Source organism: Schistocerca nitens, chromosome 1 (assembly GCF_023898315.1).
Source record: "Schistocerca nitens isolate TAMUIC-IGC-003100 chromosome 1, iqSchNite1.1, whole genome shotgun sequence".
Lineage (NCBI taxonomy): Eukaryota > Metazoa > Arthropoda > Insecta > Orthoptera > Acrididae > Schistocerca > Schistocerca nitens.
Window position 1 is genome coordinate 1,285,533,842 of NC_064614.1, and position 27,909 is coordinate 1,285,561,750.

A 27,909-nucleotide genomic window follows, 5' to 3' on the forward strand; every position below is an offset into this window, starting at 1 on the left:
GGAAATATTTGGTTGACACCCACGCACAGAGAAATTATTATTGTAATAACTTAAATCTTTCCATGTGGGCTCTAGGGCAGATGGCCTTTGTAGTCTGGTCCCTTCAGTCCCCACAAACCAACCAACCGTGTGGGTTCTCAACTCGCTTAAGCCTTTGCCTTTCCTGCATGCCACTGGAGAGAGAGTCTCACTCACATTGTTTGTCTACCATTCCAAATAACCCTCTGACAATCACTAGTGCAGCATGTCATCGATCTACATCTACATGACTACTACTTGCATTAAACAACATCAGTCTCCACAATGGGGCCTGCTGTTTCACAGAATAACATAAATAGCTTGATGAGTAGAGAGCAGACTGATATAAGTCGCTCCTCTAGCCTGCTCTGCTGCAGACTGAGTAACTGTACTGGAAATGAGTAGTTTTTATGCAAGGCTGCTGTGTGTTCGTTATCCACCTGGTCTGCTTTGCCCATATGATTAACATTGGGTCATGATGGAGCATTCAGGAAAGCTACATTTCAGTCACTCTTGCTACTGTATTTCATAGCATCAGTATACTGCTGTTGTGTCTGATTTAAATTTTCTTGCTTAATAGTTTACAGTCAACAGAATGACAGCACCTCCCTCCTAAGATATTTTGCCCCATAGGTATCTGACAGCACAGCTCATATGGTATGCAGCAATATATACTGTAATCTGGGCATAATTACAATATTGACAGTCTTCACAAACTGAAAATCCACTCTATTACTGTGGCTAGGCCTGCTTTCCTCTGCTTCATGAGTTTCCAGGGAAGATGTCTGAATTTTTACTTGGCTGCACCAATATATTATTTTGCAGTGCAGCACATCGTAGCAGAGTGGTATCAAGACTCTAGTAGAAGACTTACATGTATCAGCTGGCTATCTGTTGTTCAATATGATTTCAGTGTTCAATATTTTTCAGATGTAAAAGAATCGGGTATCGGATTTCACTCATTAAACACCAACAGTAAGGCACTTCAACCTGTACAATGGATGTTTACCTCACATGCAGAAAATGTCTGGCTTCTGCCACATTCCCCTCATGCCAGACAGAGTGCAAGGAAGTCTGCTCAAGCGAGGTTGTTGTCTGATCTAAACCAACATTGGTACTGAGGTGAGTCATTCAATTTGTAAAATCAAAATGTGATGGCAAAGCATTCAGATTTGTGTATGTAACCAAGCAGCTCAGGTAACTTGCCATGATCTCATGTTGTGTGACAGTTTCTGGATTGTACCATGACTGAAGCATATGGAAGTGATACACCACACTGTGTTGGGCAGATGTGTATGCTCTGGATACAAACTAGAGGTCAGTATTTGTGCATCATATTTCTGTACCGAGATTTTTGCGTCAGTATTAATTGCATGTATGTCATAAACAGCATTGGTCAAATTATTTGAATAGCCTGAAAGGTCAGGCATAACTGTCACAGTACGTGCAGTGTATAGCATTTGTGTGTGTCAGTTGATCAATTGATGTAGCAGAATAATACAAGAATAGGATATATGTTGCTAACATTGAGGTGTCAAGTAGGGACAGAGCACATCTCCTTCTGCTTGGCGGTAAAATACTTAAGCCAAATGGCATATGTTTATTATACAAATTATTTCCTGATTTTGATGACATGTAATGTTGATTTAGCCTGAAATCCATCCATAATTAACTTTCATGGTACCTTTGGCGTTTGAAAAGACCAAAGAAAGATTTTGTTGCCGTAATGAAACATTTTTTAAAGCATTAGTTCGTCATCACTTACTAGTCAATTGAACGTTTTGAAGGATCTCTTTTATAGTATTCTCCTGTATTGTAATATTGATTCCAAATCCGCTACGTGGAGGTGAACATTTTCATTTGCAGGTCTGGAGCCAATGACGTATTTGATAACAATTTCAATAGTGTCCTTGTGTAGAAGGTACTTCAAGGGCTGAACTACCAGTCATGAAAATATGAGTGATGCCATCCTTTTTGCATTGCTCATCTACTTACACTAAAATGCATTATGTTAATCTGGTGTGTTAATGTTAAGTCACTCTTTTGTTATTAACAAACGGCATGATTTTCAAGCTATTACATAGCAAAATGCCTTTGTCAGTGTACTACCTCCAATAAGATTTCAACAGATGAGTGTTTAAGGAAACCCATGTGCTCTTGCTGTTACCTGCTGGATTCAGAAAATGTTTTATTTAATACTTTTTTGCTGTATTATAATCACAGCGACAATACACGTTGCAGATTTTTTGACAGCTTTGATGTTATTCTGAAGCGAACAACTAGTCTTAACTGTTTAGTAATTTTGATAAACTGGTTGCTTATACAACCCATGAATCATGACAACCTGAACACTGGAATGTGGATCAACTGCTAAGTAGGGCAAGACTTCAGATGCATAAAGGAATTTCATTGCATACCTGGAAGATGTCATACATTTACTGTTCGGGGTCATAGTTGTGAAAGTAAGAAAATCCTTTTCTAAGTGTGTGATTTGGTTTAGGGGAGGGGGCTTGTAAAGTGAATACATGGGCACTGTCATCTGACTTCCATGTTATTCTCTGCTTCTGCTTAACAGGCCACACACAAGTATAGAAAGTGTTCTGTCATAATGTTTTAAACCAGCACAAATATGACCTGTGGTTTTATCTTCCACACTGGTTACCCTGTTTGTCCATTCTAGTGAAAGAAAACTGTAGAGAGCATTAGTTCTGCTTCTGTAGCATGTCAAATCTTTCTAGTTCCACTTCTTTCACCACCTCCCTCTCTTTTGGTTGGTATTTTGCAGTACAAACCTCAAGATTGAGATGGTCTATAATTAAGAAGCATCACCATTACCAGTGTCATCCTGAGTTGTTTTCAAGACCTCAGCAGATTGTTTATGATCAAAACATGGCATTCTGATCTCACCTGTATGTCCATCAAAGGATACTGGCTCATTTTGTGATGTAGATGCATTGAGAAATGCATCCCAACTATACTCAGATAGAAACTGCTTGATAATTAACACTTCATGTGTTGGCGTTGGTTTCCTCCAATCAGAGCACTCAATATCATGCCCAAACCGTTTGCTGTTGCCAAACTATCAGAACAATTGGTCAGTTCACTTCCAATTCTTTGTCAGGCATTTTTACTTGATGTATTTGGATCCTGAATCCTAGATGTAGCCCATTTATTTCATATTTCATCACATGTGATAATCGCCAGCCCCAACCCCTGCCCCTCACACGCAAGATACTAATTAAATACACACATTTCATGCACAGCAGTAACCACACCACTGGATCATTCTGCACAAGATGCAATTTGGCACAGCAAGCACAGTTGTTGTAATTACAGAGATTGGCTTACAATAGATAAGCCTCAAACAACATTGTGCGAAGTCAAATTTTTAAAGCGTTATGTTCAGTCATCATTGTGACAGGGTCAGCATAGTCATAGACATAACCAGACAATGTGTAACAGAGTAGCACATTAGTTAGCATAAAAATTTGACATGTAGAATTCCATAGGTTCAAACACTACCAAATACAGTGAAATTTGTTTGTTTCTAAATGTAATCTGAAGACTTTGATTGATAGTTGTATTACATTAATTTCTTTACATGTAATTGTTTATTTGTGACAGCTGTGTCATTTTCATTGTCATATTGACCTTTCTATTTTGTCTCATTTCTCTTTCTGTCATTCTTTTGTTGTTTGGCATTTACAAGTGCCGCATATAATCTGAAACCAATTGCCAACCAGGAATGCTCATTGATTGGTAACATGCAGCTCTTGTAGGCAGTGTGAGGCTAGTTTCAGGCAACCAGTGATGGTGAGATATTACAGTTTGCTTTTAGCGATGATACTGAAATTTTTCTGCTTATAGACTTTAGCCTGAAATGTCGTGAACAAAGCAATCATGATTTTAGATTGCAATTGATGATCACAATTTTATTGTAAACATGGCAGATCACAAGGTTATGGTTAAGAGAAATTAGGAATTTGAACTGTAGCAGATGACATGTTTTGTAACCCGTAATTTAGTCATTGTTCACTTAAAATTAGCTGTTGACAGAGTATCTTGCATTTCCGATATACCTCACTGCAGCTACTTTGAAAATTGCTCTTGTTACACATTAACAGCCCTTGCCACCCATAAATGAGCAGCAGCAGGCTGCTGATGTGACAGCAGTGCAGCAGAAAGTGACAGACGTAAACTGTTTTAAGTTTAATCGGACTGTGGTTGCAATATCTTGTCTCAAAACATGGTTTACAGATTTTGTCCTTGTTGTCTTCAGTCCAAAGACTGGTTCAATGCAGCTTTCTTTAACAATGCACAAATGCTATTTACTGTCAGTTCTATTTTTGCACTGCTGAAATTGAATATTGCTTGTTGTTCATTTAAACTACTGTTAAAATTATGTGTTGGGTAAGAACTGCAATAATGAGGAAAGTTGCTGCTAACTTAAGTAATTGCCACATGTAGTTCAAAGTAATTGACATTCAAACTTTTCTCCTCCCTCACAATCGTCCTCTTAACTTTCGTTACTGGTTGTGATTGGTTTGGCAAGATACCATCTTTCTCACACCTACCAAATGCGATATCACTAAAAGAGTGAAACTGGTTATTCATTATCTCTGTCCTCTATCCTCGCTGTCATGTCAATTACAACTAGACTAGTCACTGTTGTGAGAGACTTTCTCTTGTAGGATTATTTCCTGGGTTCACAGGTGTAACCTTAACAATATTTACACCAATGTATGCCACTGATCTCTCCTGGTTGTGGCTGTTTTTACTTAACTTTACTGAATTAATTATTTTTATGCTTTTGTGGGGGTACAAGAGCCCTTGTGTGTGGCAGTTGGATGGTATATAAATTTTGTAACTGAGTGAGATTCAGTTATTTGGTCTGTATGGCTGAAGCAAGACAGTTGAGTGTCCTCAGTAGCTAGTCAACGTTATCAGTCAGGAACCAAATTTAACAAATTCTGGTTCTTGTAGAAGGCTTTGTAATGCTTAAATATCATCCTTGCAATGGTGTTCTGGTATCATGTGCCTTAGCCTTACAAGTAACTTTGTCAAATATGTGATAACCAGTTTCACAGGATTACATGTATTGTCAAAAACTATGATTTCTTTTGAACCATGTATCCGAGGAAATGGGCAAGACTTTTAAAATGTCAGATTGCTGGAAATTTCTGAGCATCAGCTTATATTGGTTGTAATCAGTCGGTCAAAAGGAACACATGAGAGGACATGTGACACTTGTAAGGAAGAGGCCAAATGCTGATACACAATTTTCCTTCTAAGGAACTGCACATCAACCTTGAGTTTGACTCTTCACTGGCTCTCCTGTGCCGTACCTGTCACAAACTGTTCTATCCAAGGGCTGAAAATCATTGAAGTATTATACCTGCAAGTTTCTTGTGATCTCTCAAATTGTACGACAAATATTTTGCCTCTGAAAAAGATTGTACTCATGGGAGGCTTGTAGAATGTTGGGAGTCATGTTGTTCCTTATGGCACCCATCATTGCTTGCTACCATTGTGGTATCGTCTGTTGATGACCAATTTTTTGTTCCACATCCTTCATTTGAAATGGAAGAACATTGATGAAATTGGGTTCTGAGTCGGATGGCTTGTGGGATCTGGCACCCCTGGCATCATCATGGGGTAGCATTCTCCTGAGAGCACTTGTTTTATTTCTCTTTAATTACTTTAAAGTACTGGAAGACTAGAGGGCTTACCTGCTGTGGCGATACGATCTGACGAGGAGCCAGCAGCTGTGGGACCTATAGTCCATGACTCATTCAGCCATTGGCATTTGTCAGGTCACTGTGCAGCCTATTGGTTTTGTTCGTAGTAGTAAAATTGAAACTGAAATTAGGCAAATGAAACTACAGTTGTGTATGTCTTCTCCAATGGTTTTATAGTAGCAAACTAGATTCCACTTGATACTATTTCAGTACAGCTGGGAAGTCTATGCAATGCTGTTAGTTTTTGGGGAATACCAACTGGGCTGTGGCATGAATGGGAATTTGGATTGAGGAGGGAAGCGTGCAAGATAATCAGTGCAGTTATGCAAAACCACTTTGCCAGGTTATTAAATGTAGTGGTTAGTGCATCTGCATAACGAGCAGGAGGCCTGGGATCAAATCCTGTCATTCATAATCAATTTCATTCGTCATTTCAGTCTCCGTGTTTGAGGCCACTGGAACTATATAGTTTAATTTGAGTAAATTATGTTGCTTTAGTGGTTCTACTACTTATGTAGGTGTCTGGTTGTGTAACCTTGCATTGTGCCCTAAAGAAAAATGAGAATTGTAAGGGAAAGTCAATGACTAAATATCAAAACACAAATAAATGTCAAATATTAAACCGGATGATATGGTAACAGGCTATTAGGACGGGGATGTACTGACAACTACAGAGGCTAATATTATACACAGTGTAATAAATGGAATTTGAAATACCAGTGCAGTCAGAGGAAGCAGAGCATGCACAGGCAGCATTGAACATGTGCCAGTGTCCTTGTGCCATGTGCCGCAACGTCGAGAGGAACAAATTCCTCACTTTTAATACTGCTGAATTGCAATTCAGACTGACTTCAAAGTTCAGTAACAAAAGTTAGTTTTTGGAATGAATAAACATTACCAAGTTGCAAACTAATGCACTGAACACTTCAGCACACAGATTACACATCATACGCTGAAGCTCTTATTATCTTACCCAGCCAAGAACGACGACCAAAGGACGACAATACGTGCTCTATCTGCTCCCTCCTCCACTATCTTGTCACTGGCATCTTTCATCCACGGTTAGCACATGCCTGTCCACCATTCCAAATTTAATAAGGATTTTCAAATGTTGCAAATGTGAAGAACACAGTTGTTCAGATACCAGTAATTGGACACCATTTCCTTGTAGGTACATATTGTTAAGATGCTAACATAAATACATTTTATATTCTGCATGAACTGAAAATTTTATAGCCACTCTGCATACCATTGTTATTTTTCTCTTGCTTTACTTATCTATCTGTAATGTAAATAATAATCCACACATTTGTGATTGAATGAACATAAAAGCAAAAACGTGTTAAATGTGGTAAATGATGGAGGTGCTGCCAGTGAACTGGACACAGTAGTGACACAAGTCAACACCATAGACATGGGATATAAATGCTACTACTTTTTCCAGGTTTCAAAATAAGAGTGGGAGGTGAGAGATAAAATTTTTGGCTTTCACATTTGTTAATTAAGCTCACACAATTTGTTGATTGTGGAAGGGGGGGGGGGTGTGATTGAAAATGTGGCTGAACATATTATGTCAGTTGTGTTCACAAAGCTCCTACTCTTCTATCATTGAGCACAATTTTTTTTTACTTTTTTTTGTACAACAAGAAAATAGTGCTGGCATTAAAAGCAACATCTGCATCAGGATCACCAAATTTTTTTTTATTCCTCTTAAGAATTTCAACCACCACCTGCTCCCATCTGATATTACATAGAAATTTTTCTATAAGGTGCTTACCTCCTAAATCTCTCACAACAAGATTTATCACTTGCTTTTGCTGAGATATTATTTTTGTTGTAGTGGTATACACTGAATTAAAAATCACACTGTTCAAATGCTAACTCTCAATGAGTTTGGTATGCTGTTCATTGATTCTTACTAAATTGGTAACTATAGTGTTTTATTATCTATAGCAATATGACATCCTAGTAACAGCAAAACTTTGCCATGGAAAGTTTTGTGGTTGGCAGGAGAGCCAACACCGTGTTACTAGAGGAGGCCAAAAGGCATGCGATTTAGCTGACGCAGGCTGGCGTGAGGTCTGGAACAGGATCAGGAAATTAGAATTTAGAAACAACAGATGTAGCTGGTGGAATACTTAACTTTAATCCATTAATGATGAACGCCGGTTTTGATGGTACATAGTTCACAATATCAATAGTAACTGATAATGGCGCCTTGCTAAGTCGTAGCAAATGACGTAGCTGAAGGCTATGCTAAACTAACTTCTCGGCAAATGAGAACATAAGTAGGCAGTGTACTATCGCTAGCAAAGTTGGCTGTACAACTGGGGCGAGTGCTAGGAAGTCTCTCTAGACCTGCCGTGTGGTGGCGCTCTGTCTTCAATCACTGATAGTGGCGACACGCTGGTCCGACTTATACTTCTGGACTGCGGTCAATTTAAAGGCTACCACCTAGCAAGTGTGGTGTCTGGCGGTGACACCACAGAAAGTGCATCTCTGGCAGTATCTACGTACTTCCTCTCCCAGTGAGTGAGTGAGTACATGAGTCGTAAATGCCACAGTAAAATTTCCAATGACTCTGTTACCCTCATACTTTTGTGTCCCAAGGCAAAACTAAATGGAATCAGTACCAATGTAGAAATTTCACTTAAATCGGGATGATGAGAAGTACCAGTGCCTCACACTGCTGGTTATTAATTAACTTAAATCCTTCTTGATAATCCTTATTCCATTTCCAGATGGAGATAGGCTTGTTTATAATGTATATGTTTCACAGATTTTTGGTTGATATCAGGTAATGCAGCACACTTTCCAAAGAAATTAGAAGTATTCTCAATGTTTTTGGACCTGCTTAGGGTTATTAAAAAAAATTAAAAAGAAACTGATGCAATTTTTTTTCCAAAATGCTTCCTCAAATTGAGGTACCATTTAATCCAATGTTATACATTTGAAGGAGACCAAATTTTTACCAGATATGCATGACGTGATGGCTGAGGTGCTAGACCTATTTAATTCCACCTATTATGTATATTACAAGGATAAAAAAATCACATTACATTTTAATTTTTACAATTTTTATCCTAATTAAATATTGTTTCCTATAATTTAGTTGATTCTGCAATAAAGCTTAGGTCTACTGCCTAAGTATGGACTATTGAAAGATACAGAAAAAAATTAGAGCAATGGTATATAGCTTTAGGAAATATTTGTACCTGGAATCTGAAAGATACAGCTTGTGGGAAATTCCGAATGAAGATATGAGTCCAATTAAACTGTGCCTCAGAATATTCCTGAAGCATAGTCTTCATCCTGCAGCATTTCTTCATCTTCAAGCTTTCTCTTGAATTTCCTTTCAGCACTTCTTGCTTCTTCGGTAACTTCAAGTGCTGAATCTTTCAGCTTCATGCACCCGTTGTCTGTCGTACACAAGCAATTGATCTTCCATATTAGAGCCACATTGTATGCCTAAATTTGTCAGGACCTCCAACCTTCCTATCACTCCATCATTGAAACATATCACTGCATCTAGTACACCAACTTTTCATGTAATTAGTCTTACAAAAACATTCTTGGGTAATCTTTCCCATATGCAATAGTTGAAACTTTCATTTGTAGTCTGAGTGCCCCCATGAAGACATTTAATAACAAAAAAGGGTCACTCAGATCTCTGAAAATTTGTTTTATATCATTCATAATAGGCTCAGGAAGCGAATGTTTATGATGGTATATTTGACGACTTTCTTTTGCTTTTTAGTAACCACACCAAGAATCTGCTCCTCTAGGGCAAAGACCATGAACATGGTGGTCATCTCTGGACAACTCATGAAAGTGGCCCATGAAGCTTTTCATATTGCTGTAACATAATTCAGAGGTGCAGTTCCACCCCCCCCCCCCCCACCCCCCACCCCCCTTCGGGTCCGGGGGTTAGAATAGGCCCGAGGTATTCCTGCCTGTCGTAAGAGGTGACTAAAAGGAGTCCCTCCCCCTCAAGGGGGTAGTTAGCGCTTGCATCAGGAGACGGACGGTTCCACGACCTATATTTGCGGTCATTTTGGTTTTTCACTACTTCTTGTTTCTTCCTTCCTTTGGTTGGTTCCTTTCTTTGTTCTTCTCCATCTCACTGTCTTACTTACTCTTTCCCTTGCCTTCTTCTCCTTGCCTTCTTCTCCTTCCTTCTCTGGTCTCCGCCTCGGCGTTTGAGACAGTCTGTCCTCTCTCTCCCTCTGTCTCTTCTTTTTCCTCTTTTTCCTTCCTCCCTGTGCATGCCTGAAGGCCGACCCACGCGTTTGCACGTGTAGCCAGTGATGGAGTAACGTGTAATTCCCCACCCTGGGTAGACAAGTAAGGCACGCACGTACCCCCTAGTAAAGGCCAGGCCCACGGAGGGGTGATTGCCAGAGATGATATCTTCTGACCATGCCAATTGGTCCCTCCGTCTGTTTCTCGGGAGGTGTGACCTGAGGTGTAAACATTCATTCACATAAGGCGGGAGTGCCCTCTGTACACGTTCCCTGTCTAGGTGGAGGCTCACCGCACTTTGAATTCGTCTCGTGGTGTGGTTTGTACTAGATCACTCGACGGATTGACTGACGAGGAGATTCAGTCTTTCCTTGCTGAGCAGGGTGTGACGGCTGTCCATAGGATCATGAAAAACGTCAACAATGACCTTGTACCGACCTGGACACTTTTCTTGACCTTTGATAGTGTTCACTGCCGTTGCACATCAAAGCGGGCTACGAGGTTATTTCTGTCCGCCCCTATGTCCCGACACCTACGCACTGCTACCAGTGTTAGCGTTTTAATCACACTCGCCAGTCTTGTTCCAATGAGGCCCCTCCGACACAAGCACCTTCATCAGATTCTGCCAGGACGAAGACCCAGAAGTGAGATGCATGGGCCTTCAAGAAGGAACCGTCCCGTGCAGACTTCCGACGTACCTCGAACTCCCAGCCATCGACCAGTACTTCCACTAAACGACCTTCCAAGAAGACTCAGAGGAAGCACAGTTCTCCTTCTCCGCCATGGTGCATTTCTTCTCCTGCGCTACCCAGCAGTTGCCGCCCCAGGCCGTCATCCGTTTCGCCTGGCCGCACCGCTGGTAGCCGAACATCTGGCCGTTCACCTGCAGAGAAAGCTTCCCCTCCCGGCCATCTTAACAAGATGGCCGATGAACCTATAGAACATATGGACGATGACTGTCCACCTACTGATAGCGGCGGCAGTGCTCACTCGAAGCCAGGCCCTCAGTGGCCTTTGAGGTGACCCCTTCTTTCATCTTCCTTTTCTTCTCACGATGGCACTTATTCACTGGAATATTCGCAGCATTTGCTCCAACCGAGAGGACTTGAAGTTGTTGCTCCGCTTGTACCGTCCGCTTGTCGTAGCCCTCCAGGAAACATAGCTACGCCCATGCGATCAAATTGCCTTGGCATACTACACCTCTGTGCATTTTGACCTACCCCCTGTGGCAGGTATTCCAGCTCATGGAGGGGTTATGTTGCTGGTCCGGGATGATATTTACTACGATCCCATCACATTGCACACCGGCCTGCAGGCAGTTGCTGTCCAAATTACTCTCCCCACTTTTACATTTTCCATTTGTACCGTTTACACTCCATCGTTGTCTGCTGTTACCAGGGCAGACATGATGCAAATTATTACTCAGCTACCTGCACCATTTTTGTTAACTGGAGACTTCAATGCCCACCATCCCCTTTGGGGCTCTCCAGCATCCTGCCCGAGGGGCTCCCTGTTAGCAGACCTTTTCAGCCAGCTCAATCTTGTCTGCCTCAATACTGGCGCCCCTACTTTTCTTTCGGACACATCTCACACCTATTCCCATTTAGACCTCTCAATACGTACTACCCAACTTGCACGCTGGTTTGAGTGGTATGCACTTTCTTATACATATTCGAGCGACCACTTCCCGTGTATTATCCATCTCCTGCATCATATCCCCTCTCCGTGCTCAACTAGTTGGAACATCTCCAAAGCGGACTGGGGGCTCTTCTCTTCCAGGACGACCCTTCAGGATCAAACCTTCACAAGCTGCGATAGTCAGGTCGCCCATCTCACGGAAGTCATTCTCACTGCTTCTGAATATTCCATCCCTCACACTACTTCTCCACGTCGCATACTGGTCCCCTGGTGGACCACAGCATGTAGAGACACTTTATGTGCTTGTCGACGTGCTTTACGCACCTTTAAACGCCACCCTACAGTGGCGAATTGTATCAATTATGAACGATTACGTGCGCAGTGTCGTCGTGTTATTAAAGAAAGCAAGAAAGCCAGCTGGGCTGCTTTCAAAAGCACCTTTAACAGTTTTACTCCTTCTTCTGTTATCTGGGGTATCCTGCGCCGGGTATCTGGCACTTAGGTCCACTCACCAGTTTCTGGCTTGACGGTCGCGAATGAGTCCTTGTGGCCCCTGAGGATGTCTCCAATGCCTTCGGCTGCTTTTTCGCAGAGGTTTTGAGCTCTGCTCATTACCACCCTGCCTTCCTCCCCCGAAAACAGGCAGAGGAGGCTAGGCCACCTAACTTCTGCTCCTCGAATCGTGAAAGTTATAATGCCCCATTCACCATGCAGGAACTCGAAAATGCACTTGCTCGGTCACAGTCCTCCACTCCAGGGCCTGATTCTATTCATATTCAGATGCTGAAGAACCTTTCTCCTGCGGGTAAAGGTTTCCTTCTTCGTACTTATAATCGCATCTGGATTGAGGGACATGTTCCCGCATGCTGTCGCGAGTCTATTGTTGTACTGATTCCTAAGCCGGGGAAGGACAAGCACTTGTCTTCGAGTTATCGACCCATCTCGCTTACCAGCTCTGTCTGTAAGGTGATGGAGTGAATGATTAACTCTCGTTTGGTTTAGCTGCTCAAATCTCGACGCCTACTTACCAATGTACAATGGGGATTTCGTAGGCGCCGCTCTGCTGTTGACCATCTGGTTACCTTGTCGACCTTCATTATGAATAACTCCTTGTGGAAGCACCCGACCGCGGCTGAGTTCTTTGATTTGGAGAAGGCTTACGACACATGTTGGAGGGCGGGCATTCTCCGCAACATGCATACATGGGGCCTTCGCGGTCGCCTCCCTCTTTTTATTCATTCCTTTTTAATGGATCGACACTTCAGTGTACATGTGGTTTCTGTCCAGTCAGACACCTTTCGCCAGGAGAATGGGGTGCCACAAGGCTCAGTTTTGAGCGTTGCTCTCTTCGCCATAGCGATCAATCCAATAATGGATTACCTCCCAGCTGATGTATCAGGCTCCCTTTTCGTGGACGATTTTACCATCTATTGCAGCGCACAGCGTACATGTTTCCTGGGGCGCTGTCTTCAGCATTCTCTTGACCGTCTTTACTCCTTGACTGTCGCCAATGGCTTCCATTTTTTCTGCCGAGAAGACGGTCTGTATTAACTTCTGGCGCTACAAAGAGTTTCTCCCACCGTCCTTACTACTCGGTCCCGTTGCTCTCCCATTCGTGGAGACAACAAAATTTTTAGGTCCTACATTTGACAGGAAACTTAGCTGGTCTCCACATGTGTCATATTTGGCTGCCCGTTGTACTCGTTCTCTAAATGTCCTCCGTGTTCTCAGTGGTATGTCGTGGGGAGCGGATCGAACCGTCCTACTTCGCCTATATCGGTCGATCGTCCGCTCCAAGCTGGATTATGGGAGCTTCGTATACTCCTCTGCACGGCCCTCCATCTTACGCCACCTCAACTCCATACAACATCGGGGTTTACGTCTTACGATCGGAGCGTTTTATATTAGTCCCGTCAAGAGTCTTCATGCTGAAGCCGGTGAATTGCCACTCACCTACCGGCGCGATATACTGCTTTGTCGGTATGCCTGTCGGCTACTGTCAGTGCCCGACCACCCGTCTTATCTTTCCTTTTTTGATGACACTCTCGATCGTCAATATGGGTTGTATGTCTCTGCCCTACTACCCCCTGGAGTTCGCTTTCATCGCCTCCTTCAACACCTTGATTTTTCACTCCCTGCAACCTTTAGAGTGGGCGAGAGCCACACGCCACCTTGGCTCTAGGCTCAGGTTCACGTTCACCTTGACCTCAGCTCACTCCCAAAGGAGGTTACCCTCGGTTCGGTATACCACTCCCGTTTTGTCATCGAACTTCGTTTGAAGTTCATTAATATGACCTTCATTTATACAGATGGCTGTAAGACGAATGACGGTGTCGAGTGTTCTTTTATTGTCGGGGCACAAAGTTTCAAATACCGGCTCCATGGCCATTGTTCGGTCTGAGCTGAGCTTTTTGCCCTCTACCAGGCTGTTCTTTACATCTGCCGCCACCGGCATTCTGCTTATGTCATCTGCTCTGATTCCCTGAGCGCCATCCAGAGCCTCAGTGATCCGTATCCGGTTCACCGTTTTGTGCACCAGATCCAACGCTCTCTTCAGCAGCTGGTGGATGACGGTTCTCCAGTTAGCTTTATGTGGGTTCCTAGCCATGTCGGTATCCCTGGAAACGAAGCTGCAGATGCCACGGCCAAGGCTGCGGTTCTCCAGCCTCGGACGGCTTCTTGTTGTGTCCCTTCATCAGATTGCAGCAGGGTCATTTGTCGGCTCATTTTATCGCTGTGGCATGCCGATTGGGCTGCACTTACGGACAACAAGCTTCGGGCCTTGAAACCTCTTCCCGCAGCTTGGACGTCCTCCTCACGCCCTTCTTGGCGGGAGGAGGTCGTTTTGGCCAGGTTACGAATTGGACACTGCCGGTTCAGCCATCGCCATCTGCTGATGGCTGCACCGGCGCCGTTCTGCCCATGTGGGCAACTGCTGACAGTCCGCCGCATTTTAACGTCCTATCTGGATTTTACTACACTGCGTCTTGATCTTGGCCTGCCATGTACTCTGGATGCCATTTTAGCAGATGACCTAGGAGCAGCTGCTCACATTCTTCGTTTTATCAACTTGACAAACCTGTCTAAGAACATTTGATTATGCTGCTTTTTTTTATTTATTTTTTTAATCCTATGCCTGTTACTATGTCTTATATAGTGTTGTCCCTTTTAGTTGCTGTTTTAACCTTGTGCCTCGTGGTGCATTCCTAACTTAGTCTGGGCGCCAATGACCATTGTAGTTGTGCGCCCTAAAACCCAGACACAGAGATCATCCATCTGATAACAACTTTCCTGTCATTTCTCTTTTAGCTTCCTCAATCTAGCACCCATCCTCTTTTGTACATGGCTACAACACTCAAGTTTTTTTACCAAGGTATCACCATAAAAATTGAACCCATTAATTTTATTGAAAGCTTTAGAGTCCCCATTGCTTAGGTACTTCATATATTTAACATTATAAATGGGCATCGACCTCAGAAATATTTTAAGAGCTCCACAACACTCCTCCATACCTCATCTGTAACCATCATAATTCTTAGAACACTGATGTTCAATATGTCCTCCAGTGTTACCATGGCAGGTATGGCAGTACTTAGATAAGCACTCAACATCAACAACTTTTCCATTCTCTAGAGAAGTACCACTTAAAACACGATTCAAGGAACGATGTCCTTGACGTTTTCATGTCCCATCAAATGCAACATCAATGTCCCTGGTTCCAATAATATTTACAGTTTCTTCTACTGCACATTTCATAGATGCTTTAGACACAACAGTCAAGGCACCTAAAAGTGTTTTATGTACTTGGTGTTCCTAGTGCGAGGAGCGGGAAGGTCCATCAAACTACAAAACACTTGATAGCCTTTTTCCCTTTTCGTATTGCACACATGCATACACCAACTTCAAAATCACATTATATGAATTACGCACAATGTTTGAAGTCATTTTCGAGATTTATTAGAGGATCTACACAGAAAAACTACTTTTGATGCTAAACCCTTCCTGCTAGTTTGTTGTTCAGTTATTTCCAGACAGGCTATACCATCACATTGCTTACATTTCACCACTTGCTTTATCAAAGCAGATAAGGTGCCCACATCATCAACAACAAATCCACTACAAACAGTGTTACCGTTAACACAAAAATTTGAATCAGCAGTAGGATTGGCGGGAGATGATACATACGTTACTTTCAATAGTGTGGCTTCCTTTGCTTGTGAACTGGTTACCATGGAATTTCCTTTTATTGAATTTCTTGATGCATGTCATAGTTTGCATTTATTGCACACTGAAATATACTTCCACAAATATGTGTAGCACTTGGGCAACAAACAATCAGTAACACATGAACAAATTGCTTCAGCAAAACAAAAGTAAATACTAGCAAAGATAATCATTTACAGACACTAGAAACCTGCACTGTTACAACATATACAATGTATTATCACTTAAAACAGAAAGTTATCAGTTCTTTTCGAAATAATACTGGTTTCTGCAACAGAAATAAAGTAGACATGACATCAATATATATATATATATATATATATATATATATATATATATATATATATATATATATATATATATATATATATATATATACTCCCGACAATCAAGTACCACGGTCGTGGAACCCTTGTCCGCCGGAAGAATGACGATGGATCGGTCAGCCTTCAGATCACGGATAGCCTGGGCTTCAGCAGTGGTGATGTTGAGAGTAGGATTAAGGTTTTTTAAGAAGGACTGAGAGGCAAGGCTGGAAGTCAGAAATTCCTGGAAGGTTTGGAGAGGGTGATTTTGAGGAAGAGGAGGTGGGTCCCGCTGTGACGGAGGACGGAGGACGGAACTGTTCCAGGCAGGGTTCAATTTGGATAGTGTCTTGGGGAGTTGGATCATTAGGAGTAGGATTAGGATCATTTTTCTTCGTGGCAAAGTGATATTTCCAGCAGAGAGTACGAGTGTAGGACAGTAAATCTTTGACGAGGGCTGTTTGGTTGAATCTGGGAGTGGGGCTGAAGGTGAGGCCTTTAGATAGGACAGAGGTTTCGGATTGGGAGAGAGGTTTGGAGGAAAGGTTAACTACTGAATTAGGGTGTTGTGGTTCCAGATTGAGTTGATTAGAATTTTGAGGTTTTGGAGGGAGTGGATCTGGAAGTGGGAGATTGAGTAGATGGGAGAGACTGGGTTTGTGTGCAATGAGAGGAGGTTGAGGTTTGCTGGAAAGGTTGTGAAGGGTGAGTGAGTTGCTTTTCCGGAGGTGGGAAACCAGGAGATTGGATAGTTTTTTGAGGTGGAGGGTGGCATGCTGTTCTAATTTGCGGTTGGCCTGTAGGAGGATGCTCTGAACAGCCGGTGTGGATGTGGGAGGAAAGATTGAGGACTTTTATTAAGGATAGGAGTTGACGGGTGTGTTCATTGGCTGAGTTGATGTGTAGGTGAAGGATTAGGTGGGTGAGGGCAATGGATTGTTCAGTTTGGAAATTGTATAGGGACTGATGGAAAGAAGGGTTGCAGCCAGAGATGGGAACTTTAAGTGTGAGGCCTTTGGGGGTAATGCCAAATGTCAGACAAGCCTGAGAAAATAGAATGTGGGAACGTAATCTGGCTAGGGCAAAGGCATGTTTGTAGAGGGAATGTAAATAAAACTTAATGGGGTCGTTGTGGGGGTGTTATGAGGGTGACATGGTATTAGAAGGTGGAAAGTGTAACATGAGGCTGAAATGAAAATGAAAATAAAAATATATGGGGAGAGATAAAAGTGAACTGGAAAGTAACTGGAGATCTGGTGTGAAAAAGGGCGAAAAAGTGTTGGTTACAGCTGGGCTGTGTTGGACTTGGGTTGGTAGACAACTATGTGCACAAAGGTTAGGTGGTTGTGTTGCCGCCAAACCACGTTAAAGGACGGAGAAATTCGGGAAATTTTCGAAAAAACTGCGTGTAAATGTATTAAAAGGAGTGGTTTTGTGGTGGCAGATTATGAAAATGAGGCTAACAATTGTCTGACGAAGAAATAATGACGTTAAAACCTGTGGGAAGCGGTTAACAATTATCAGTGATGTGGAAAAAACGCAAATGGAAATAAAGCGAAAGTTATTAGAACTAGCCGAAATGGTTGTTTAATAGGTGAAAGTAACTGTTTGTGAACTAGAAACGGTGGATTTTATAGCAGCGGTAGTGTTCAAAGCGGCAAAAAATTTTTTTGGTTATGGTTTGGAAGTGGGTTACGTATTATTGAGTATATATAGGTGGGATAAAATTGTATAGTAGATTACGGTAAAAAGGAGAAGGTGAATACAAAGTGAAACTCCTGGCTAAAACAGAAAGAGAAAATAAGACGACAGAAAAGATTTCGAAATGCAACAGTGATAATAACAAACGTAATTGTTGGGTTCAAACTAATGATATGAGTATAATAGAGGGAAACATTCCACATGGGAAAAATATATGTAAAAACAAAGATGATGTGACTTACCAAATGAAAGCACTGGCAGGTCGATAGACACACAAACATACACACAAAATTCTAGCTTTCGCAACCAAAGGTTGCCTCGTCAGGAAAGAGGGAAGGAGAGGGAAAGACGAAAGGATCACACACACACACACACACACACACACACACACACACACACACACACACACACACACACACACACACACACACACACACACATCCATCCACACATATACAGACATATTCAAAGACAAAGAGTTTGGGCAGAGATGTCAGTCGAGGTGGAAGTGCAGAGGCAAAGATGTTGTTGAATGACAGGTGAGGTATGAGCGGCGGCAACTTGAAATTAGCTGAGATTGAGGCCTGGTGGGTAACGGGAAGAGAGGATATATTGAAGAGCAAGTTCCCATCTCCGGAGTTCGGATAGGTTGGTGTTAGTGGGAAGTATCCAGATAACCCAGACAGTGTAACACTGTGCCAAGATGTGCTAGCCGTGCACCAAGGCATGTTTAGCCACAGGGTGATCCTCATTACCAACAAACACTGTCTGCCTGTGTCCATTCATGCGAATGGACAGTATGTTGCTGGTCATTCCCACATAGAATGCGTCACAGTGTAGGCAGGTCAGTTAGTAAATCACGTGGGTGCTTTCACACATGGCTTTGCCTTTGATCATCCTGTAACCTGGAAGATTATATATAAAAATCGGGAAAGGCTATAGAATTTAATAAAGTCATATATATTGTGGAAAAATCGAAATTTTTTAAGTACCCTTTATCCTTAATGTGTTTACTTCAATTTTTTTAAAGCAGTGGCAATACGCAAATTATTAACAGGAAATATTAAAAATGCATGGAGGTAGATTTCTGTAAAAGCTCCCGTCCTCTTCACCGAAATAGATGTTGCGTCCATAATCCAGTATATTTGGACTTCCATGAAAGGCATTAAAATGTATTTATCAATCTATTTTTACCTCCCTCTAGAAATCTTCTTTCACTTCCGTGACAGGTTTGCACTTGTTAGTGTTCGTTGTGACTTGTGACCCATTTCTGACCATTTCAGTTTCGGAGCAGCCTGTTTCCCAAACTTCATTTAGTTTACTGAATCACAACTTCTCATATTATGCCTTCTGCATGTGAAAATTCTGGCCATTGTTTTTGCACTCTGTCTCTAGCATATGTTGGAATTTTTGATTTTTAATCCCGTTGTTTTGCACAAAACCAAACTTTAAGAACATGGTTTAAAATTCTTCACCTTTGGAGTAATTTTTGATTACACAAATGACCCAGATATGTGCTTAACATTTCATGTGTCTAACACATGTGTCTATTTTGCCCTATTTGGTTTAATGTCTCTGAAACAGATGTTTGAACTGTTTGAACCCAACCAAGGCATACATCCTGTGCCCTCTTTTGATTGTTGTGAAAGTTCCTTTATCTACAATTATTTGAGGTGCATTATCAATGTTAGTCTGTACTTCAGTTAATGCGGCATTAATCTCAAGCAGTGGAAACTCTTTATTCCATTTGATGCTTCATCGCAGTGAGTGGATTGCCGGTGGATTTCATCCTCTCCATTTCACACTAACACTCACCCACAACCTCTACTGACCTTTGCCACGTGCTCTTGCACATTGTTGCTGTAAGGGATATTAGATTTGAAGATGTACAGGTACTTTTCCCTTCATTAGGAACAGTGGTAATTTGTCACGACGACACCACTTCCTAGCCACTTTCCCTTTGCACGTAATTGATCTCTGATATTTGTATGACTTCATTTTTGGACAACCATTTTGATAACATGCTTAAACATTATCTTTCCTAGAATTTGGCCTTTGGTGCAACTAATGCTTCAATGTTTGGTTGACGTGTTTTATTACTTGGTCCCTCTTCTGTAGATCTTTGGCCCTTGTAAAGAGCTCTTGATGTGGTGATGAGTGATTCGTTCCCTGACTGGTATGAACTTCTCATGTAGTTGGGAGATTAGCCACTTGTGTTTCTTTTTTAGTGCCATTCAGGGATCACATGTAGGGTCCTTTGAGGTTGACATGTGTGCTTGCGAAGCTGCATTGACCCCTGAAATAGTAACAAATTTTATAACTGACAAAAAGGTTAATAAAAATATATTTTACGTTGGATAACTTGTTTATAAACATATTGTACAACATATTGATTCAGGATAAAGTTAGGACATTTAGTTTTTAAAAGAGATGTACTATTCCATAAGATTTTGAGCTCAGTGGCAAGGAGATCGAAAATTTTTACAGCAACATACATAGCATCTCTCTGCAGCAGAGACAGTGTATGTAATTCTTTTGTTTAGTGCCACACCTGTGAATTTTTGAGTTCTGTTACCAAGGATCCAGTCTCCAGGAACACGATACATTAGAGAAAATCAGTGTTGAGAAGCAGTAGTCAGTTATCTCAGCTGACTAAATTACTTGCAATGGGAGGTTGATGGACTCATTCTATATATGATTATTTTCACTGGTCAGTAGGGAGATGATAGTTTGATTAAGGAAGAGTTCCCCCAGGACATATTTCTATCACCTGATTATGTGCTGGTTATTCAGTGTCACTGAGTGTTTGTCTGGCTTTTCATGACTTCATGTAAATTGCATAAAATTTATTGTGTTTAGCTTGGCAGGAAGGGAGTTAACAAACCTGCTACAGAATTTTGGTGAAATGTCGTTGGAGATTGTGTTAGACGGATATTCTATTACAATAATGGTGTCATCTGTAAACATGGTACATGTCCACTGTGCACCATTGACTACTGCAGGCAGATCTTAGCATAAACCAGAGACACTGAAGGACTCATAAGGACAGAATGTGTTACTTTACCCAAACACTGTTCCGGCTGTATTACTAAGTGACTAATCGGGTTCATGACACACAGTGCCTGTTGCAAGTAGCCTATATGTGTTTTCTTTGATTTTCAATATTTCATACAAATGTGGGGTGAATTTAAATTCCTGCCATAATTTAGTACACATAAAATGTTCAAATGTATGTGAAATCTTGTAGGACTTAACTGCTAAGGTCATCAGTCCCTAAGCTTACACACTACTTAACCTAAATTATCCTAAGGACAAACACATACCCATGCCCGAGGGAGAACTCGAACCTCCGCCGGGACCAGCTGCACAGTGCATGACTGCAGCGCCTTAGACCGCTCGGCTAATCCCGCGGGGCTTAGTACTTATAACAAAAGTTTAACCCTGTAGGACGAGTATTACAGTCAGAAACAGTGCGTATATGTCTTGCAGCAGTGTAGCTCAAGTTGCACACATTATACCCACTGCATATATCCAATGTTTCATAATGAGAGCACTATGTGATTTCCAAAAAACTTCAAACATAATTTCAAACCTCTCCTAAAGGCTTAATGTCAGAACATAGTTGTGCATTTCTAAAGCAGTCAGAAGTATGAAGTTGTTTTATACCTTGTAGTTTGAGTCTTTAAACATACTGAATATGATTTATGCGGAAGATATTTATTATGCATCATAATTTGAGCGTATTTTTATAATAATGTGGCTCAACACTCATGCTAGAAATTCTCTTATGCAGATGTAACAATAATATACATACTAAATGATTACAAAGTATTATTAAAAATTTCAGTTATAGGTTACTCTTCTAAATGTACTTCACAGATAAGAAATGGATACATGTGTTTGCTGAAATGTATTCTGCCATTGTCCTAATAATCTGAATATTAGTTGTCTGTTACACTGTTACATGCATTACAACTTGAAGAAGCAGTTCATGGACGGTATTTTCTTTTACAAAATGATTATCATATTTGGAGGCTGTGGACCTGCATATAATCAAATGTGACTACAATAGCTGCTGGTCAAGAAGGAATAACTGCAGATGTGAATTTGTTAGTGACATTGTAAATATGTGCGTGTCATTACTTTTTAAATTTTATGCTAAAGTATGTTTTCTATGTATAAATAATTTAGAAACACACAGAGGAATTTATGGCAAGTTATATTCACTTTGTGTTAGGTAACCTGTGTGTACAGGGAATTACCATATTTTGCCTTGGTTAAATTGTTACTTGCGCACATTTATATCATTACCACAGTAGCAGTATGTTTTCCTAAAATTGTAGTATCTCTCAATTTTGATATTTCTATATGATGATTTTCTACATAATGACAGTCTGCATTTGTAACACAATGTAGGAGGGGCATTCAATAAGTAATGCAACATATTTCTATTCTCAGCCAATGTCACTTCAAAAAATTCTGCATTTAATATCTTCGGATATGATGAAGCTATAGGGGCTGAAGTAGGAATATTCCACAAAGTTGCAATAAGTGGCAGCACTATTTGTGCCTTAAAAATGGTGTCTGTAACAGAGGTGTATTGCAAGCAGGGAACTGTTGAGTTTTCAGTGCAAAAGCAGACCATCACAGATATTCATAGGCACTTGCAGAATATCTACAGAGAGCTGGTAGTTGAAAAAAGAAGCATGCCATTTGCACACAGTTGTGATTCTGCAATGTTGGAACGTGCGAACACTCTGATTGTGATCTGGCAATCACGAAGGATGGAACACCTTGCTGCTCAGCTCTCAGCTGGACGTCTCTGTTGTTACTGCAGACACACTCGTCCACCTGTTAGGGTACTCAAAGGTGTGCCCCACTCTGTTCCGCCAAACTGGAGACTGTAAAGACCAATGAATGTCCACCTGTGCCTAACTGTCTGCACATTACAAGGGTTAAAGTGATAATTTCTGTCAAACATTGTCAGACGGTGAAACACTCTGAACTGAGAAACAAGACAGCAATCCACAGAGTGGCACCACATCACCTGCTCTGAAGAAAAAGTTCAAAGCTGCATCCTCAACCAGTGAAGTCATGCTGGTGGTCATCTGGAATTTTGAAGTTGTTATTCTGTGTGATTACCTCCATCATGGTGTAGTGTTTTGCACTACCATCATGAAGTTGAAGAAACAACTTCAGCATGTACGTCACCACAAAAATGGAAATGAACTCTTCTTCTCCATGACATTGCAAGACCTCACCAAATCTGCACACCTGAGAGGAGCACACATACTTCATTGGGACAAAGAGACGAAATCCAGATGGTGCGATGTCCAGACTGTTGGGCAGACAAGGAAGAACTGTCCATTCTGCACTCTGCAGAAAGCAGTGTGTGGATGATGGGGGCGATTGTTGATGCAACAAGATGGTGCTGTCATCAATTAGTAGAATGGTGTCATGAGGCATACAAGCCCTCCCAGTAAGGTGGCGTAAGGCCATCAAATTGAGAGAAATTGTGCTGAAAACTCGGGTTTTGTATCAAAGATCATAGGAAATAATATGGTGTAATGGGATCCTGAATAAAGCCAACCTGCTTTCAGAAAAATTATTGCGTTACTTACTGAACACCCCTCATATAATTAAGTCAGCATTTTAGACAATCGAATGTTCCAAATTAGTAATATGGAATGTACTATCTTGTGTATTATGATTAGCTCAAACAATCTGCATAGTTACTTCAAGTGTAATAGATGTCAAGAAATTTCTTTTAACACTTAGTATTTAATGTTCTATCTCTCTGTAGTGACTACAGAGGCTTGTTAGATGTTACATTTCATTGATGTTTCTATGTTGCAAATACTACAGTTTAAAAAATTTAATATCAGCAAGGTACCAGGTACTTGGAAGGAATATCTAACAGCATATATCGGTGCATAAAGTGCTGTTACATTTTTGAATCATTTAATGTTTCACTTTTGTATATTTACTCATTGTTAATTGTGTTATGTCCAAAGAATGTACTTGTGATGTTAGAGAACATGGTATTGTGTCAACTTGTTAGCTCAGCATAAACGTGTAAATCTCACATATTAAATTTGACATTACTTTGGTTTTAAATATGGTCAGGTACCACTTGCCATAAACAGAACAGTCATATGTGTCTCACTATCTTCTTTCTAGAAACGTCTGACATTGCTTCCACTTACTTGTGTCAGACGTATTCTGTTTTCTTTTCTGTCGGTCTCTCTTGACCAACTCTTGATCTTTTAGACCCCGACGGTATTAGGTTACGAGGCCAGAGGGTGTCTTTCATTTTCCTTCTTTAATCTTCTCTCTGATGGGGGAGGACCTGCTCGGGTATTGAAGAACAAGAACAAGAGGAAGAGGAAGAGGAAGAGGAAGAGGAAGAGGAAGAGGAAGAGGAAGAGGAAGAGGAAGAGGAAGAGGAAGAGGAAGAGGAAGAGGAAGAGGAAGAGGAAGAGGAAGAGGAAGAGGAAGAGGAAGGAGTTGTGATACTACATTGTATCTCCACAATGTGGCTGGAGAAACCTTTAGCCATGCTTGTATCAGAACAGTGATGACCATGCTGTGGAGGAGCATTATTAAATTTCTGTGAAAAAAGGATGGACATTCCTGATGCACACAAAAGTAATTTGGAGGTGCCAGGTGTTCGGAGAAGACTGAAATGAAAATGAGGACAGGACTTTGTAGTTGAGCATTGTTGAAAGTATATGAGGTACTGCTGTACTTCCTCACAAAAGAGTACCTCCTCAGTAAACAGTTTCCCAGATACTGCCATAACTTCAGAATTACATGGATAAAAGAAATGATAAAGTCACTATTTTGGTCATTTATTTATGTAGTTATAAATACCATATGCTCTTGGGATATTTTCATTGGTGTTACATGCATTTAATGTAAACTATGCAATCTGTTGTAAAATTGCTACAGGTTTTTCTTGCTGTACCCAGGGCATGTCAGAATTCCTATTACAGGTATGTAAGGGTTGAAGAAGGGACTTTGTACATTTCCAGACATGGGTTCAGTAATGAAACCTGGTGGATAAAGTTTGCTCTGGAACCTCTCTGTAATAGGAATTGTGCAACACTCTGGATTTTCAGTGAGCAGATGGATGGCATGTGTCGAGTGTAGACTTACTGATACTCAGTAGTCAGTTTCCTTTATATCTATTATGGACATCATTCCACTTGATACAAGTGTTATAAATATTACTACACAGATAGAAATTTTATATTAATTTTGTGTGTGAGTTCGTTTCTTGTCATGATGCCAATTGGTCAATTGGATTCCTTAGAAGCTTGTTGTTTGCAGTAAAGCTTATTTTGTTGCCAATGTAGTGAAGAAAGTTTTTGTAAGGGTTTTGTAAATTCTTGAAACTTTGTTTTGCAAGTAGTTCATTACCTGGCAGTGAAAAAAATGCTTGCACTTAGGAAGCTTTGCTTTAGTCTTACCTAATGGATATAAATATGCAATAATACAAATACATCATTATTCTGTGATGTCCATACGATTGTCAGTTTAGATATTTTTGTGGAAATGTTACCCCAGTTTGGAGTTGTCAGTTATCGACTTCCATGTTTCCCTTATAAATTCAGTATTACAATGATGAAGAATGTGATTGAAACACAATAGGTAATAGTACAATGGCTTGTTCATAAATATGTTCAGAGTGCGTGTGCTGTTAGCAAGAAAGTATACATGTCACCTTTATTCTATTACAACAAACTTTTTTGTTGTTCACAAGTTACTGCAATAATTTCTTTGTATTCACAATATCAACACCATCGTGACAATGGTATGTACACCAGTTATAGTGATATTTCCATGTTCCTGTCATTCATATGTGAAAATTTAGTACCTTACCATCCAGATATTGTAAAGGTACCAGTAAATTGCTAATTGTTTAGACTCTGCTGCCCTGTTGTACACAAGAGTTAAACTTCTGACTGGTTTGCAAATACGTTAATGAGCTAAATGTTCCACTTAAAGCATAAGTGCAATCATTTGCTAAACTTTTTCTTCCTTACATGCTTGAAGTTCATCAGAAGTCTGTAAGTGCACTCATCCTGATATACTCAACAAATAAATTGTGGGTGTTTGCACACATGATCAGTTACACTGCCTTGGCAAGCACACTGTTTCCCACTGTACTACTTGCCAATACCTACTCGCTAAGATGTGTAGTCTTATGTTAAAAATGTCTTGTTGTGTTCAAGTCCATCAATAAATATTTTTTGTAGTTCCTGGAAAGCATTAATTAGGCAACTTGCAACTGGTACCGGGTTCCTGGATATACAGCTGAATCTCCAGTAGCCCAGTGTAAGAGTTAACTTGAAGGCCAGTTACTGGAACAGCATTAGTTTAATAAGTGATGACGTCATTCATTGTTATGTAAGCAACTTCTGTGCCTAAGTTAGTTTTGCAATACTGTCTGATTGTAAAGTGACTTTTTTAACATAATAAGCCTTGAGTTATTAATATCAGTGCATCTTCATTGGGGTTCTTGTCTATTTTTATTACACTAGCCATTGGCTACAGATTTTTCTCCATCAGATGCATGTATCCATGCACGTCCACTCTATGCACATTTCTTACTTAATGTGTCAGAATTTTGGGTACATGAACATTGATTAGTGTAGATCTCGTTTGCATACATGGCTGTTGGGTGATCATAAATCATTAACTCAATCCATTAATTTATGGCTAATGATAGAAGCAGTTCCTAGTTGTGGAACGTTCTTCATTCTCCTATATCTTTCCATAGGAGCTCTGATTTCGCTTATTTTACCTTGGTGATCAATCCTCTCTATGTAAGTCGGTGTCAACAAAATATTTTCACATTCAGAGAAGGAAGTTGGTTACTGGAATTTCGTGAGAAGATTCTATCGCAACGAAAAACACCTTTCTTTTAATGATGTCCATCCCAAATCTCGTATCATTTCTGTGACACTCTCTCCCATATTTCACTATAATACAAAACCTGCTGCTTTTCTTTAAAGTTTTTCAATGTACTCAGTCAGTGCTATCTGGCGAGGATCCCACACTGTGCAACAGTATTCTAAAAGTGGGCGGACAAGCATAGTGTAGGCAGTCTTGTTAGTAGGTCTGTTACATTTTCTAAGTGTCTTGCCAATAAAACACAGTCTTTGGTTAGCCTTCCCCACATAATTTTCTGTGTGTTCCTTCCAATTTAAATTGTTCATAATTGTAATACCTAGGTATTTAGTTGAATTTACAGTTTTTAGATTACACTGATTTATCGTGTAACTGAAGTTTAATGAGTTCCTTCTAGCACTCATGTGGATAACCTCACACTTTTCATTATTCAGAGCCAACTGCCACTTTTCCAACAATTCTGATCCTTTTTTCTAAATCGTTTTGCAGTTTGTTTTGATCTTCTGATGACTTTATTAGTCGATAAACGACAGCATCATCTGCAAACAACTGAAGACGGCTGCTCAGATTGTCTCCCAAATCGTTTATATAGATAAGGAACAGCAAAGGGCCTACAACACTACCTTGGGGAATGCCAGAAATCACTTCTGTTTTACTCTATGACTTTCCTACAATTACAATGAACTGTGACCTCTCTGACGGAAATCACAGATCCAGTCTCATAACAGATCATATTCCATAATCACGCAATTTCACTACAGGCTGCTTGTGTGGTACCTACAGTGTCAAAAGCCTTATGGAAATCCAGAAATATAGAACCAATCTGAAATCCCTTATCAATAGCACTCAGCACTTCATGTGAATAGAGAGCTAGTTGTGTTTCACAAGAATGATGATTTGGGGATTACAATATTCAGTCTTGCTACGACAGTCCTGTGTTCACTAATCCCTGAATCAGTTTTGATGCTCATTATTAACTCAGGATTATTTGTTGCTAAGAGGTCAAGCGTGTTTTCACAACCATTTACTATTCACGTGGGCTCATGAACTAATTGCTCGAGGTCATTTTCAGAGAATGTGTTTAGCACAATTTCAGATGATATTTTATGCATATCTCCGGAACTAAA